Here is a 16,618-nt window from a genome sequence, read left to right as displayed (position 1 = left end):
TACTGTGGGTTGAATGGTTCAGGAATTCAATGAAAGAAGTCAAGCTTGCATAAAACGTTGCATATTGAGGGACTGTGTCTCCTTCAATCAAAAATAAATGTTAGTCTGCTTCTGGGGAACTGCAAGAAAATATGTGTCCTGAAAGATGTTAAACATTTGAAAGCTTGAAATGTGAATAAAGCCTTTTACATTCCTGTTCAGATTTGCCTAGTGATGAAACCGTTTCTCTTCGAGGAGAGCATTTTGATCATCTCTCCGATAAGCGAGATGCAGCGAATTGCAAGACTTCACTGACTTTGCCTGTTACAGCCTGGAACTATTCTCGGACATCAAAGGTCAGGACACAGAGGCAATACAGTCCATAATGTGGTTCTGAACTCCAGCAGTATACAGCAAGTGCTAACTCTCCACGAAAGTCCTCACACATTGTTCAATCATCAGACTGCCTGTTTTGCAGGTATGGAATGTCTTGGACTCTGCGCATAGATTGCCATTTTGGTCCTTAATTGGCATAACTCTTTCCTTTGTTACTCTTTTGCCCCAATATACTCACAAAACATCATTGGATTTTCCTTAATGTTACCCACCGTGTCTTCCATGTCCTCTCTTCATTCTCCTGAATTCTTTTTGAAGTAACCACTCCCATTTTCTGTACTCCCCTCGGGCATCTGCTGTTTTGAGTCACAGGGTTTTTTTAATTCACTTTTAGGATGTGGATATTACTGGCTGGACCAATGTTTATTGCCTGTCCCTAGTTGCCTTTTCAGAAGATGGTGGTGAACTTCTTTCTTGAACTGCTGCAGTGTATTTATTGGAGGCAGACCACAATCCTGTCAGGGAAGAACTTCTAGGATTTTGACCCAGTGGCATTATGGAATGGCAATATATTTCCAAATCTGGATAGTGAGTGGTTTGGAAGGTGATTGCAGGTGGTGATATTCCCAGGTATCTGTTTCCTTGTTCTTTGAGATGGAAGTGATCATGGGTTGGAAAAATGTTGTTTAAGGAGCTTTAATTATTATCTGTCATGCATCTTATAGATAGTACATACAGCTATTATTGAGCGTCGGTGGTGAAGGGACTGAAAGTGTGTTGTGATTGTGGTGCCAATCAATTAAGCTTCTTTGATCTGGATTCTATCAAGATTCTTTAGTATTGTTGGAGCTGTACTCATCTCGCCAAATGGGGAGTACTCCATTGCCTTCCTGACTTGTGCCTTATAGATAATGGACAGACTTCGGGGAGTAAGGAAGTGAATCAGAAACAGAAACAGGTTGCTGGAAGAGCTCAGCAGGTCTGGCAGCATCTGTGCAGAGAAATCAGTTAATGTTTCAGATCCAGCGACCTGAGGAAGTGTCACCAGATCTGAAAGTTTAACATTGATTTCTCTGCACAGATGCTGCCAGACCTGCTGAGCTTTATCAGCAACTTCTGGGTTTTTTTGTTCCTGATTAACAGCATCCGTAGTTCTTGTGGTTTTTATGAAGGAAGTAAATTGCTTGCTACAAGATTAGTATCCTCTGATCTGCTATTGTAGCCACATGCTGGACCAGGTGAAAATGGCTCTTTTCTTTCCTAAATGGGAATTAATGAACCAGATAAATTTTCAGCAATTTAGTAGTTTTGTATTTATATTCCCTTGATAGCTGCACTTGTTGATCACATTCTTCATTTTTATTAGGATATTTTGGGCTTGTGTTCTCACTGTTAGCCTTTGAATGTCTCCCAATGCTCTGATGTGGATTGCTTTGCTCCCAGTCCATTTTGACCAAGTCCTAGCTTATCCTATTAAAAGTAGCTTTCCCACAATTCTGAACTTTATTTCTGGTTCATCTTTGTGCTTATCTATTATTACCTTAAACCGTACCGCATTATGGTCACTATCATGACTGGGCTAGTAATCGAGAACCAACGCTAATATTCTGGGGCCATGGGTTCAAAATGGCCAATCAAGCATTGTTGACTGTAAAAATCAACGTTTGCACGTTCTCCCCGTGTCTGCGTGGGTTTCCTCCGGGTGCTCCAGTTTCCTCCCACAGTCCAAAGATGTGCGGGTCAGGTGAATTGGCCATGCTAAATTGCCCGTAGTGTTAGGTAAGGGGTAAATGTGGGGGTATGGGTGGGTTGCGCTTCGGCGGGTCGGTGTGGACTTGTTGGGCCGAAGGGCCTGTTTCCACACTGTAAGTAATCTAATCTAATCTAAAGTCCTCTAGGAAAGAAATCTGCCATCCTGACTTGGTCTGGCTTACATACGATTCCAAACTCACAGCGATGTGTTTGACTCTTAACTGCCCTCTGAAATGCCTCTAGCAAGTCATTCAGATCAAGGGGCAGTTATGGGTGGGAAATAAATACTTCACCAGCCAGCAATAACCACTTTCCTGACTTCACTTCTTCAAATCAGGTCAAACACCAGATCTCTCATAAGAGTTTTTACATTCTGGGTTAAAAAAGCTCTTAAGGACACAGTTTTCAGACTTCTGGCTCTTATACACTTTTTACACTTCATCTATGCTGTTTGATATTGAGCAGTTGAAATCCCTTACCATCATTACCCTATTATTTTTAGACTACTCTGAGACTTGCCTACCTGTCTGTTTTTCTGTCTCTCCCTGAGTGTTTGAGGGTCTGTAATACATGTCCAGCAAAATGATTGTCCCCTTTTTGTTCTGTGGTTCTGGCTGTTCAAAATGTGTGCTTGCTCCATATGCTAACAATGTGGTTGTGTTACTATATGTATGAGTTCAAATCCTATTATGGCTGTCTGGGCAGTTTAAATTCAGTGAAACAAAAATATTTGGGATATAAACACAAAGTTACTAAATTGCTGAAAATTTATCTGGTTCATTAATTCCCATTTTGGAAAGAAAAGAGCCATTCTACTTGGTCCAGCATGTGTGAGCTGGATTGTAATATCTTTTCCATTAATATCTAGAGATCTGGGCCAAAAATTAGTCTCAATGACTACTCTAGCAACAGCTTAACAGAGTAACACTCACTGAATCATACTTAATAGGCAGGATAGACTCAACATAGGTAATGGCACCGTGGTATACATTTAAGACAGAGTCCTCAACATTGGCTGCTAACCCTGTAAGTACTCATGGTATATGATCAATGACAAGGACTTGACCTGCAATTTACCACCTACTGCCGTTCCTCAGTTGATGAATAAGCTGGGCAGTGTTCAAGTTTGGGCTGATATGTAGCAAGTAGCATGAGCTACACAAGTACCAAATATACCAATATATTTGAGAAAAAGAGCGAGTCTTTGGCTCAGGAGTCTTCGACAAAGAAGTTGAGAGACGTGATTACGCCACAGTTTAAGTGGGTGAAGACATGACTGCCAAGCTGATTCAGTGTACTGTGTACATGATGTGGGAGGTCAGGGACTCTTGTGTACCTGGCTCGTATAATTGTTGAAAGTGTGTACACGTTCAGCTTCTGATAGAGCATATTGTAGCACTGAAGAAAGAACTAGATGACCTCAGGTTCATCCGAGAGAACGAGATCTTTCTGGACAGGACCTTCAGCGAGGTTATTACTCGGAGCATACCAGAAGTGAGTAGAAGGGAGAGGACGATGAGGAAGTCAGAGATGAGACAAGTGCAAGAGAGCCCGGGGGAAGTACCTGTCAGGAAGAGGTTGAATCTCTTGGAAACCGTAGAGACAGACGTCACTGCCAGTCCGAGAGGCGGTCAGGTCTGCCAATCAGACATTGGCGTGGAGGCAGAGCCGAGGAGTCAGACATCACACAGAGCCGTGGTAATAAGGGACTCCATAGTGAGAGGGACTGAAAGGGGTTTCTGCAGTAACAGGCGGGATTTGAGGATGGTGTGTTGCCTTCATGGTGCCAGGATTAAGGACATTGCAGACAGAGTGCAGGAATTCCTCAAGGGCGAAGGTGAAGAGCCAGACGTGGTGGTGACTGTCGGCACAAATGACGTTGGGAAGAAGAGGAGGGACATTCTACAGCGTGACTTCGGAGAACTCCAAAGAAGGCTGAAAAGCAGGACATCCAGGGTGGTTATCTCCAGTTTGCTTCCAGTTCCTCAGGCTGGAGAATTCAGGAACAGGGAGATAATGGACTTGAATGTGTGGCTGGGAAACTGGTGCAGGAAGCAAGGATTTATATTCTTGGATCACTGGGGTATGTTTAGCGGTAAGAATAAATTATACAAGAGGGATGGGTTGCACCTTAATAGGTGGGGGACCAGCATTCTGACAGGTGGGTTTGCCACTGCAACACAGCTGTGCTTAAACTAAATAGTAGGGGGGAGGAGACAAACTGGAAGTTTAAGAAGGAAGTTAAAGGGAAAGTTAGAACAAGAGAAGTCCAGAAAGACAACGGAATCAATGGAGCAGAAAACTCAAGAAAGGATCAATCCGTAAGGTCAAGTGAAATAGGGATTGATAGGAAGGGTGAGGGGAGTAACAAGATAAAAAAATATTATATATGAATGCACGAAGCATTAGAAATAAGGTGGATGAGCTTGAGGCTCTTTTGGAAATTGGCAGTTACGATGTTGTGGGGATAACTGAGACGTGGCTTCCAGTGGAAATGAACATTCAAGGCTATACGTGTTATCGTAAGGACAGACTGACGGGCAGAGGGGGTGGGGTGGCTATGTTGGCAAGGAATGATATTCAGTCCCTTGCACGGGGAGGGGAGGGGGGGGGGGGACTTAGAATCAGGGGATCTAGAGTCAGTATGGATTGAGCTGAGAAATTCCAAGGGTAGAAAGACCCTAATGTGAGATATTTACAGGCCTCCAAAAAGTAGCCTGGATGTAGTGTGTAAGGAGCTGAAATTAGCCTGTCACAAATATATTACTACAGTTGTTATGGGGGATTTCAACATGCAGGTAGACTGGGAGAACCAGGATGGTACTGGACCCCAAGAAAGGGAGTTTGTCGAGTGCCTCCGAGATGGATTCTTAGAATAGCTTGTGTTGGAGCCTACCAGGAAGAAAGCAATTCTGGATCTGGTGTTGTGCAACGAAGCGGATTTGGTCAGGGACCTCGAAGTAAAGGAGCCTTTAGGAGGTAGTGATCGCAACACAATAAACTTTAATCTGCAGTTTGAAAAGGAGAGGGTAGAATCGTAAGTGACAATATTTCAGATGAATAAAGGGAACTATGGAGCTATGATGGAGGAGCTGGCCAAAGTTCAATGATGCAATATGGCAGGTATTTATGGAAATAATGCAGAAGGTACAGGATCAGTTCATTCCAAAAAAGAAGAAAGATCCTAAGGGGAGGTAGGGGTGGCCGTGGGCTGACAAGGGAAGTTAAGGACCATATAAAGACAAAAGGGAAAAAGTATAACATAGCAAAGATGAGTGGGAAATTGGAGGACTGGGAAGCTTTTAAAAAACAACAGAGGATAAATAAAAAGGAAATACGCAAAGACAAAATAAGGTATGACGGTAAACTGGCCAAAAGGCATGTGAAAAGAAAAAAAAATGTTAAGACTAAAATTGGGCCCTTGAAGACAGAAATGGGTGAATTTATTATGGGGAACAAAGAAATGGCAGAAGAGTTGAATTGGTACTTTAGATCTGTCTTCACTGGGGAAGGCACAAGCAATCTCCCAGATGTAATAGTGGCTGAAGGACCTGAACTAAAGGGAATTTATATTCGGCAGGAAATGGTGTTGGAGAGACTGTTAGGTCTGAAGGCTGATAAGTCCCCGGGACCTGATGGTCTGCATCCCAGGGTACTGAAGGAGGTGGCTCTAGAAATCATGGATGCATTGGTGATCATTTTCCAATGTTCTATAAATACAGGATCAGTTCTTGCGGATTGGAGGGTGGCTAATGTTGTCCTACTTTTTAAGAAAGGAGGGAGAGAGAAAACAGAAAATTATAGACCGGTTAGTCTGACCTCAGTGGTGGGAAAAATGCTGGAGTCAATTGTAAAGAACGAAATTATGACACATCTGGATAGCAGTAACAGGATAGGTTAGAGTCAGCATGGATTTATGAAGGGGAAATCATGCTTGACTAATCTTCTGGAATTTTTTGAAGATGTAACTCTGAAGATGGACAAGGGAGATCCAGTGGATGTAGTGTACCTGGACTTTCAGAAAGCCTTTGATAAAGTCCCACATAGGAGGTTAGTGAGCAAAATTAGGGTGCATGGTATTAGGGGCAAAATACTGACATGGATTGAAAGTTGGTTGGCTGACAGGAAACAAAGAGTAGTGATAAACGGCTCCCTTTCGGAATGGCAGGTGGTGACCAGTGGTGTGCCGCAGGGATCAGTGCTGGGACCGCAGCTTTTTACAATGTACATTAATGATCTAGATGAAGGAATTAAAAGTAATATTAGCAAATTTGCTGATGACACAAAGCTGGGTGGCAGGGTGAAATGTGAGGAGGATATTAGGAGAATACAGGGTGACCTGGACAGGTTAGGTGAGTGGGCGGATGCATAGCAGATGCAGTTTAATGTGGTTAAATGTGTGGTTATCCACTTTGGTGGCAAGAACTGGAAGGCAGATTACTACCTAAATGGAGTCAAGTTAGGTAAAGGAGCAGTACAACGAGATCTAGGTGTTCTTGTACATCAGTCAATGAAATCAAGCATGCAGATACAGCAGGCAGTGAAGAAAGCTAACAGCATGCTGGCCTTCATAACAAGAGGAATTGAGTATAAGCAAAGAGGTCCTTCTGCAGCTGTATAGGCCCTGGTGAGACCGCACCTGGAATATTGTGCACAGGTTTGGTCTTCCAAATTTGAGGAAAGACATTCTAGCTATTGAGGGAGTGCAGCGTAAGTTCACGAAGTTCATGAGATAGTTCCTGGAATGACAGGACTATCTTACGCTGAAAGATTGGAGTGACTGGGCTTGTATACCCTTGAGTTTAGAAGGCTGAGAGGGGATCTGATTGAGACATATAAGATTATTAAAGGATTGGACAGGAAGCAGGGAGCATGTTTCCACTAATGGATGAGTCCCAAACCAGAGGACACAGTTTAAAAATAAGGGGTAGGCCATTTAGAACAGAGTTGAGGAGAAACTTTTTCACCCAGAGAGTGGTGGGTATATGGAATGCTCTGCACCAGAAGGCTGTGGAGGCCAAGTCTCTGGATACTTTCAAGAAAGAGTTGGATAGAGCTTACAAGGATAGTGGAATCAAGGGTTATGGGGATAAGGCAGGAACAGGATACTGATTGAGGATGATCAGCCATGATCATAATGAATGGTGGTGCTGGCTTGAAGGGCAGAATGGCTTACTCCTGCACCTATTGTCTATGGTGTATAGGAGGGCACCAAACCGTTTCCCTTTAGCATTCAACAACATAAATCTTGGTGAGTCTCCTACCATCAGGAATTACCATTGACCAAAGCTGTTGAATGAACTCTGTAAATACTTCACCACAAGGTAATCAGAGGCTGGGAATTCTGTAGGAAAAACTCACTTCCTGAATCCCAATTGTATGAACTTCATTTATGAGGCACAAACGAGTCAGTAGTGTCCTGGATGAAGCCCCACATGCAGCTCCAGCAATACTCAGCGCTATTCAGGACAATATAACTTCAGGCACTTCATCCAACTCTTTAAACATCTATCCCTCTGCCACTGATGCACCATCTAAACATTGTATAGCAACAACTGACCAAAGTATTTTTGACCACACTTTTGAAACCCAAGAAATCCGTCACTTAGAAAGACAAATACAGAAAATGCAAGGGAAAATAATGTGCTCAAAGTTTTCCTACATGTCACAATCCATCCTTATTTGGAAGTATGTAATGGTTCCTCCATCATGCTGAGGAAGGTTAAGCAAATTTGCAGGCGACACCAAGATTGGTAGCATGGTTAATAGCAAAGAAGGTGGTTGTAGGTTACCGGAAGAAATGGATGGGCTGGTCAGATGTGCAGACGAGTGGCAGATGGAATTTAATCCCGATAAGTGCGAAATGATGCAATTTGGAAGAAACAAGATGAGGGAATACGTAATGAATGGCAGAATGCTGGGTAGCTTAGAACAACAGAGGGATCTTGAGGTAATTATTCACAGATCTCTGAAGTCAACAGAGTACATCAATAGGATAGTTAAGAAGGGATATGGGACATTTGTTTTCATATGTTGTGGCATGAAGTATAAAAGCAAGGAGGTAATGTAGGAATCGTTTAGAGCATTGGTTAGACCACAGCTGGAGGACTGTGTGCAGTTCTGGTCACCTCACGATAGGAAGGATGTGATAGCACTAGAGAGGGTATACAGGAGATGCACCAGGGTGGAGACAGTGAGCTATAAAGAGAGACTAGATAAGCTTGGATTGTTTTCTTTAGAGCAGAGTACACCGAATGCACACATAACTGAGGTGTATAAGGTTATGAGGGGTATGGACAGGGTGATTAGGGAGCAGCTGTTTCCTTTGGTTGAGGGCATAGAATTAGGATAAAGGACAGGAGATACAGAGAGGATTTAGGAAGAAACATTTTCACTCAGCTGGTGGTGAGAATCTGGAAGGTACCACTTGAGAAAGTAATGGAAGCCATACAACTATTTGGATGAGCACTTTCTGTGGTGTATGAATTTATGAATCTAGAGTCCTGGAACAGCACTTTGGGATGATTTCCACTTATGAGGTGGATGACTACCTCCACCTTATAGATCAATTTAGAATGGGCAATATATTCTGGCCTTACCAGGTGAATGAATACAAAACAACTTTGCAGTTACACATCTACCTGTCCTTTCAATGTTTATCTTCCCACACATTTTCACTTGTACTTTTAATAGTGTACACATTTTGTGATCCAGCTAACAAACTGAACTATGATTAAGACATCAATCTTGCATCTGAAATGCAAGTAAAAGCTTTATTGAAGCGTTGATTTTCAAAAAAATTTGAAAACAGTCCAACTCTTAGGAGAGAAAAATAAGCTTCTTTAATACATGCAGAAAATCTTTTCAAATGCTACATTCAGAATGCCCAATCCCTTGAAGTGACAGTATTCTTGGTTATCTGAGAAATGTGCAGGATTATTGATTAAAGTAAGAATGCACGGAGCGGGTATGTTTTGTTACTTTGTTTGCTGTGGGTTTGTAGCCATCAGGCCAGAGACATGCAGCTCAAGCTCTATTTTCCCAAAAAGTATCATGTTATCTTTATTTTATGGCTATCACCTGAGCTACGGTTAATTTATCGGAAATAAAGAAAAGAAGAGACCATTAGGGAAAATCAAAATCTTTTTGCCCCTGATATGTCAACCAGAAACAGAAACAGTTGATTAATGCAGATTAAAGCTTGGGACAAGTGCCAGTGAGGAAAAACCCACTGAAACAGGTCCCTCTGCAGTTCAGGTATCAGAGTCCATTCAGTTATCGAGCCCTCCCGGTGTCTTAAATGTGTGTCAATATAGTCTGGGTCAAGATACCTTTGTTTTGTTTGAAGTGAGTCAAACTCCAATGTTAGTTTGTTTCCTTGATATGGAGTAATACAGATGGATAGCATGGAAACAGACCCTTTGGTCCAACCCATCCGCGCCGACCAGATATCCCAACCCAATCTAGTCCCACCTGCCAGCACCCGGCCCATATCCCTCCAAGCCCTTCCTATTCATGTACCCATCCAAATGCCTCTTAAATGTTGCAATTGGACCAGCCTCCACCACTTCCTCTGGCAGCTCATTCCATCCACATACCACCCTCTGTGTGAAAAAGTTGCCCCTTAGGGCTCTTTTATATATTTCCCCTCTCACCCTAAACCTATGCCCTCTAGTTCTGGACTCCCTGACCCCAGGGAAAAGACTTTGCCTATTTATCCTATCCATGTCCTTCATAATTTTGTAACCCTCCATAAGGTCACCCTCAGCCTCCGACACTCCAGGGAAAACAGCCGCAGCCTGTTCAGCCTCTCCCTATAGCTCAAATTCTTCAACCCTGGCAATATCCTTGTAAATCTTTTCTGAACCCTTTCATGTTTCACAACATCTTTCCAATAGGAAGGAGACCAGAATTGCACACAATATTCCAACAGTGGCCTACCCAATGTCCTGTACAGCCGCAACATGACCGCCGACTCCTGTATTCAATACTCTGACCAATGAAGGAAAGCATACCAAATGCCGCCTTCACTATCCTATCTACCTGCAACTACCCTTTCAAGGAGCTATGAACCTGCATTCCAAGGTCTCTTTGTTCAGCAACACTCCCTAAGACCTTACCATTAAGTGTGTAAGTCTTGCTAAGATTTGCTTTCCCAAAATGAAGCACCTCGCATTTATCTGAATTAAATTCCATCTGCCACTTCTCAGCCCATTGGCCCATCTGGTCAAGATCCTGTTGTAATCTGAGGTAACCCTCTTTGCTGTCCATTACACCTCCAATTTTGGTATCATCTGCAAACTTACTAACTGCAACTCTTATGCTCGCATCCAAATGAACTGTTTGTGACTTTATATAATAATATTTTAAAAGAATAAAATATATTTTAAACATAAAAATAAGACACAGTTGATTAATTAAACAATCTCATATTGCAGCCAGATCTAGCATGTTACGTTGAAAATCTCTTCACTGAGCAATTACAAAGAGTAGTTAAAGCAAAAGGTCACTTATGTTGCTTTTCGCTGAGTGTGGGAGATATTTTGAATGCAATAGTGAGCCCAATTGAACATAACAGTGGACATTTCCTAACGATCTTTGAGACAAGACTGCAGAGGACTCTCACCAAAATTTAAAGAAAATTGTCACTTCAATAATTTGTAGTTGCCTGGGAGGGGGAAGAAATCAGCTGTTCTGAAGGCTATATGTGCTGAAAGAATGATTTAGTGAAAACAGAGGTGGTGTTGCATATGAAGAGGAATTAACAAAACTGACAGCCTAATAATGTAAATCCAAATGCCTGTATTGGTCCCAGCAAACAGCACATACTGCTCTACTTAGTGGATATTTGAATATTGGCGCAATACTGCTGCCAGAGCCAATTCTGCACAGCATGGCCTGAATATACCATGGTAATACTCCATTTCTTAGAATTCTAGTTCACAAATGGATGCCATGCAATTTCTATCAACCTGTTCCATGTTCACCATGCCAATTTTTAATTAAAATAGCTTTCTTTAGAAAATGTTTCACGGCATTGATGTCTGGCAGTTATGTAATTACAGGCATTGTTACTCAAGGGAATTACAGTAAATAAAAGCACATGCCTTGCCAACCAAAACGCAAAGACTCATTTTTACATGTTTTATGTAGAGACTTTTAGTTCTAAAAGTCTGAAAAATAAAATCACTCAAAGTGCATTAAAAATGTGAGAACAACTTGTTTTATATTAAAAAAATGAAAATAAAATGAATATCTAAGAGCAAGTACAAAACTTTACTGTACAATAAAATGATCTTTAGAAAATCTCTGAACATTTAATGATGTGGAGGAGCCAGTGTTGAACTGGGGTGGGTAAAAAGTGAGGTCTGCAGATGCTGGAGATCAGGGCTGAAAATGTGTTGCTGGTTAAAGCACAGCAGGTCAGGCAGCATCCAAGGAACAGGAAATTTGACGTTTCGGGCCAGAGCCCTTCATCAGGAACCTGATGAAGGGCTCTGGCCCGAAACGTCGAATTTCCTGTTCCTTGGATGCTGCCTGACCTGCTGTGCTTTAACCAGCAACACATCTTCAGCTTTGAACTGGGTGGATAAAGTTAAAACTCACACAACACCAGGTTATAATCCAACAGGTTTATTTGGAATCACTAGGTTTCAGAGCGCTGCTCGTTCATTAGATAGCTGTGGAGCAGGATCATAAGACACAGACTTTATAGCAGAAGATTACAGTGTCATGCAAATGAAATAATGTCTTGAACAAACCTAGATTGCTGATAAGTCTTTCATCTTTTAGAAGGGATTGTAGGTTTTGGTTCATTAATTTGTAAATCCCAGAACTTCTTTTAAGTCACATTTTTGCGATAACTTAAGGTTTTATAAAAAGCTATTGGACTATAATCTGGTGTTGCGTGATTTTTAACTCTGAACAATTAAGGCATTGCTTAGAACCGTATACACTTTTGGTGATTTGGATTGAGATTTGATTCTGTTCCCTATGCTAACACTGCTCTTGAGTCACCAAGCAAAGTGACCAAAAAGCAGAAGCTTAATTTTCAGAGATTCATAGAATAATTAAAGCGCAGAATAAGGCCATTTGACCCAAAAGCAGGTAAACCCAAATTCCAGAGACAGATAGCATAATCTTAACAGGAATTAGAAAGAAACCAGACCTGTAAAGGAGAAATTTGGAGCAGAAGGCTATGGATTTTGGGCAAGTCTTGAGGCTTACACCATTGACCTGGGAGTTGGAGAATCCCACAACTCACTGGCGCTGAACTGCCCCATAGCCTGTTTAAAAGGTCAGTGACAAAACTCAAAGGAGACCTCAGAGAAAATCTGTAAAGCTATTGGTTGGTAAGAAACTGCCATTTGGCACCAAGTCTAATTGCATGTAAAATCGCAAAGTATATAATTTTTAAAGTAGAAGGTATATTTGAACTTAACTGAGAAATTCCAGGGACAAGTGAAAGTCAAAACTAGCATAATAAAATAATATAAATAATCCAAATTGAGGAAAGTTAATGAAAGGAAATAATTTTAAGATATGGCAACTGAACTCCATCAAATGGAATGTGTAACTTGTGATATGTGGGAAGTCATGGACCCTGTCAGTGTTCTAGACAACCACATTGCAAGGAGAGCTGCCAACTGCAGAATGGTGTCTTCCATGTTTTAGCACTTGAGGGGCCTCTGGGCTCACTGTGGCACATCTGCAAGGCTGAGAATTATGTGGAAGTCATGTACAGAGAGGGTTTGAGGCAGAAAGGGAGTCTGGCTGCTGTCAGACAGTCCAAGAGATCAGACAGGTAATACAGGAGGTCCGAGTATCCGGCTCACAAAGTGGTTTTCTGGTTTGGAGGCTGATGGGGCACTAGTTCCTCAGGGAGTGCAGTGGGCCCCTGGATTGGTGGGCTGCATGAGAGGGGAGAGACAAGTAGTCCTCAGATATGGTTAATCAGCAAAGTTGAGGATAGCACTAAATTGAAAGAAAATAAACCATACGATGTGGCAAAGACCAGTGGCAAGCCAGAGTGTTGGGGAAATTTTAAAAACCAACAACTGATGACAAATGAAGAAAAGGAGAAAATAAACTTTGGGGGTAAACTTGTACAAAACTAATATTGAGGTGGACAGCAAGAGCTTTTTTTAAAAACTTAAAAAGAAAGAGTGGGGCCAACATGTACAAAGGATCCAAAGAGGATGAGGCTGGGGAAATAACAACAGGGAGGCAAGAGATTGAAGAGCAGTCGAATAAATACTTTGCATCCGTCTTCTTGGTAGAAGGTATTAAATTTGGGCACTCAGGGATTTAGGAGTCCTTGTGCATAAATCATAAAAAGCTGGCATATACTGTCAACATAGTTGGGAAGGCAAATGGAATGCTGGAATGTTTCAAAGGGAATAGAGCATAGGGGTCTCGTAAAACCGAAACAAGGTAGAGACCACACCTGGAATATTGTGAGCAGTTTTGATTTAAATATCCAAAAGAAGATATTTTGGCACTTGAGGCAGTCTAGAGAAAGTTCACTAGACTGATTCCAGGTATGGAGGGACTGTCGTTTTGATAAGAGTTGAGTAAGTTGGGCCTGTATTCATTTCGAAAAAATTAGAAGAATGAATGGAGACCTTATTAAAATATACAATGTTCTTCGGGAACTTGATAGGGTAGATGCATAGAGGTTGTTTCCCCTTATGAGTGAGTCTAGGACCAGTGTGCATAATGTCAGAGTAACTGATCACACACTTAAGACAGGGATGAGGAGAAATTTCTTCTCTCAGAGAGTAGTGAATCTGTGGAATTCTTTACCCGATAGGACAATCGAAGCTGAGTCATTAAGTACATTCAAGTCTGAGACAGATAGATTCTTAGTCTGTAAGGGAATTCAGGGTTATAGGGTGGGGGCTGGTGGTGGTGGTGGAGAGATAGGAGTTGTAGGGGGGAAGGAAAGTGAAGTTAAGGATTTTGAGATCAGCCGTGATCTTGTTGAATAATAAAGCGGACTCAAAAGGCTGAATGGCTGATTTGTCTTATGGGCAAGCTGAGGTGTAATGGAACTTAAGAGGTCAAAAGTAATAGTAGAGAACACTGCTGCAGTATCATTGACCATACCCATATTGCACTGGTCAGCCGAGGGAGCGTACCAGCTGGGTCAATTCTCCAGAGTATGCACAATAACAAAACACATCTGTGGGAGATTCAAACTGAAACCCATATCTCTAAACTCTATGACCATATGGCTGAATCTTACTCTTTTTTGGCAAAGTGTAATTTTCATCGAGTTTCATGGAGGGTTTTCTTCACAAAGTCTAGAAAGTTTTTTCTTGATATTGTTTTAAACTCATCTCATTAACAACTTACCCCTTCCCATTTTATCCCCCTACTTAGTTTTAGCTTGATTCTACTACTTGCCATAACTGGAAGAACTTCCCACTGCCAGAATTCTCCAAAATAAACCATCGTCCCTAGTTTCTGTGCCATCTTTGAATCCAGCTGTGCACTCCATTAAGCCGTGGGAGCCTGGAGTTTTGTTTCACCATCAATGTCATGGCACAACATCTATAACCCAACTCTTCCTACCTCACAGAGTGACATGGCTGGCAAGCTACACAACTCAGCAATGTATAGCCACATTCCACCTTTTACCACTTTCCAAGTCTATGGTACCCTTTTCCAAATGCCACTGTAGCATAACACCCTAGCATCCTTCAATGTGGGGCTACCACATACAGGGAAGCCTTCAAAGATGCAAAACATTGACTTTCATTTATAAACATCTAAAAGAGGACAGAAGTCAAACAGAGGTTGTGTTTCTCTCCCAGAATATAAAAGAACTGTCACATGTTGAACAACATGTATTTTACAGGCAATGAGTGATCACTGTACCCAGCTATGGAATCAGAGGTTAATTAAGTCCTGTCTGCTTTGTAGTTCCTGATGCAGCTATGCTTCATCGTGCATAAGGTGATGTTCTACCTGCTAAATGCCCTCTCCCTCCTTCTCAGAAGATTGCTCTGACTCTTGCAGTTATACAGCCATAGAGCCATAGAGATGTACAGCATGGCAACAGACTCATGCCGACCAGATATCCCAACCCAATCTAGTCCCACCTGCCAGCACCTGGCCCATACCCCTCCAAACCCTTCCTATTCATGTACCTATCCAAATGCCTCTTAAATGTTGCAACTGTATCAGCCTCCTCCACATCCTCTGGCAGCTCATTCCATACACATACCACCCTCTGTGTGAAAAAGTTGTCCCTTAGGGCTCTTTTATATATTTGCCCTCTCACCCTAAACCTATGCCCTCTAGTTCTGGACTCCCTGACCCCAGGGGAAAGACTTTGTCTATTTATCCTATCCATGCCCCTCATAATTTTGTAAACCTCTATAAGGTCACCCGTCAGCCTCCGACGCTCCAGGGAAAACAGCCCCAGCCTGTTCAGCCTCTCCCTATAGCTCAAATCCTCCAACCCTGGCAATTTCCTTGTAAATCTTTTCTGAACCCTTTCAAGTTTCACAACATCTTTCCAAAAGGAAGGAGACCAGAATTGCACGCAATATTCCAACAGTAGCCTAACCAATGTCCTGTACAGCCGCAACATGGCGGCACGGTGGCACAGTGGTTAGCACTGCTGCCTCACAGCGCCTGTAGACCCGGGTTCAATTCCCGACTCAGGCGACTGACTGTGTGGAGTTTGCACGTTCTCCCCGTGTCTGCGTGGGTTTCCTCCGGGTGCTCCGGTTTCCTCCCACAGTCCAAAGATGTGCGGGTCAGGTGAATTGGCTAAGCTAAATTGCCCATAGTGTTAGGTAAGGGGTAAATGTAGGGGTATGGGTGGGTTGCGCTTCGGCGGGTCGGTGTGGACTTGTTGGGCCGAAGGGCCTGTTTCCACACTGTAATTCTAACCTAATTCTAACATGACCTCCTGACTCCTGTACTCAATACTCTGACCAATAAAGGAAAGCATACCAAACGCCTTCTTCACTATCCTATCCACCTGTGACTCCACTTTCAAGGAACTATGAACCTGCATTCCAAGGTCTCTTTGTTCAGCAACACTCCCTAGGACCTTCAGCATTATCATATTGTGTCAATGCCAGCTACATTTGTGAGAGCACAGCATGGTTGGATTATGTGAAATGCACTGTCCAGAGTCTATTGCAGATCAAAGCAGCAGAACTTTATCTTAAACACCATGCTTCACCATGACTCTGCTGGAATAATGGTCTGCATTATATGTGCACTCTACCTCAATTACAGAATGGAATCATTAATCCTGCTTGCAGAAGGTAGCCCTGGTCCTCCAACATCCATCCTTATCAAGCATCTGGACCTGCAAACATAGTGGGAACATGAGAGTTCTCAAAGATGTAGGAATTATGTCAGCTCCCAGGATAGCTGGTGTATACCTCTGAGAAGTGTAACATTGAACATGGATCACTTACACATTAATGGAATAGAATCTATTGATGAATTCCACTGTGTTTTGATATGATCCTCTCAACACCCCTTGTGGTCAGTCAATGATGCTCTGCATCTCGGGGAAGCCAAC

Source organism: Hemiscyllium ocellatum, chromosome 2 (genome assembly GCF_020745735.1).
Source record: "Hemiscyllium ocellatum isolate sHemOce1 chromosome 2, sHemOce1.pat.X.cur, whole genome shotgun sequence".
NCBI lineage: Eukaryota > Metazoa > Chordata > Chondrichthyes > Orectolobiformes > Hemiscylliidae > Hemiscyllium > Hemiscyllium ocellatum.
Note: the sequence above shows the minus strand (reverse complement) of the source record.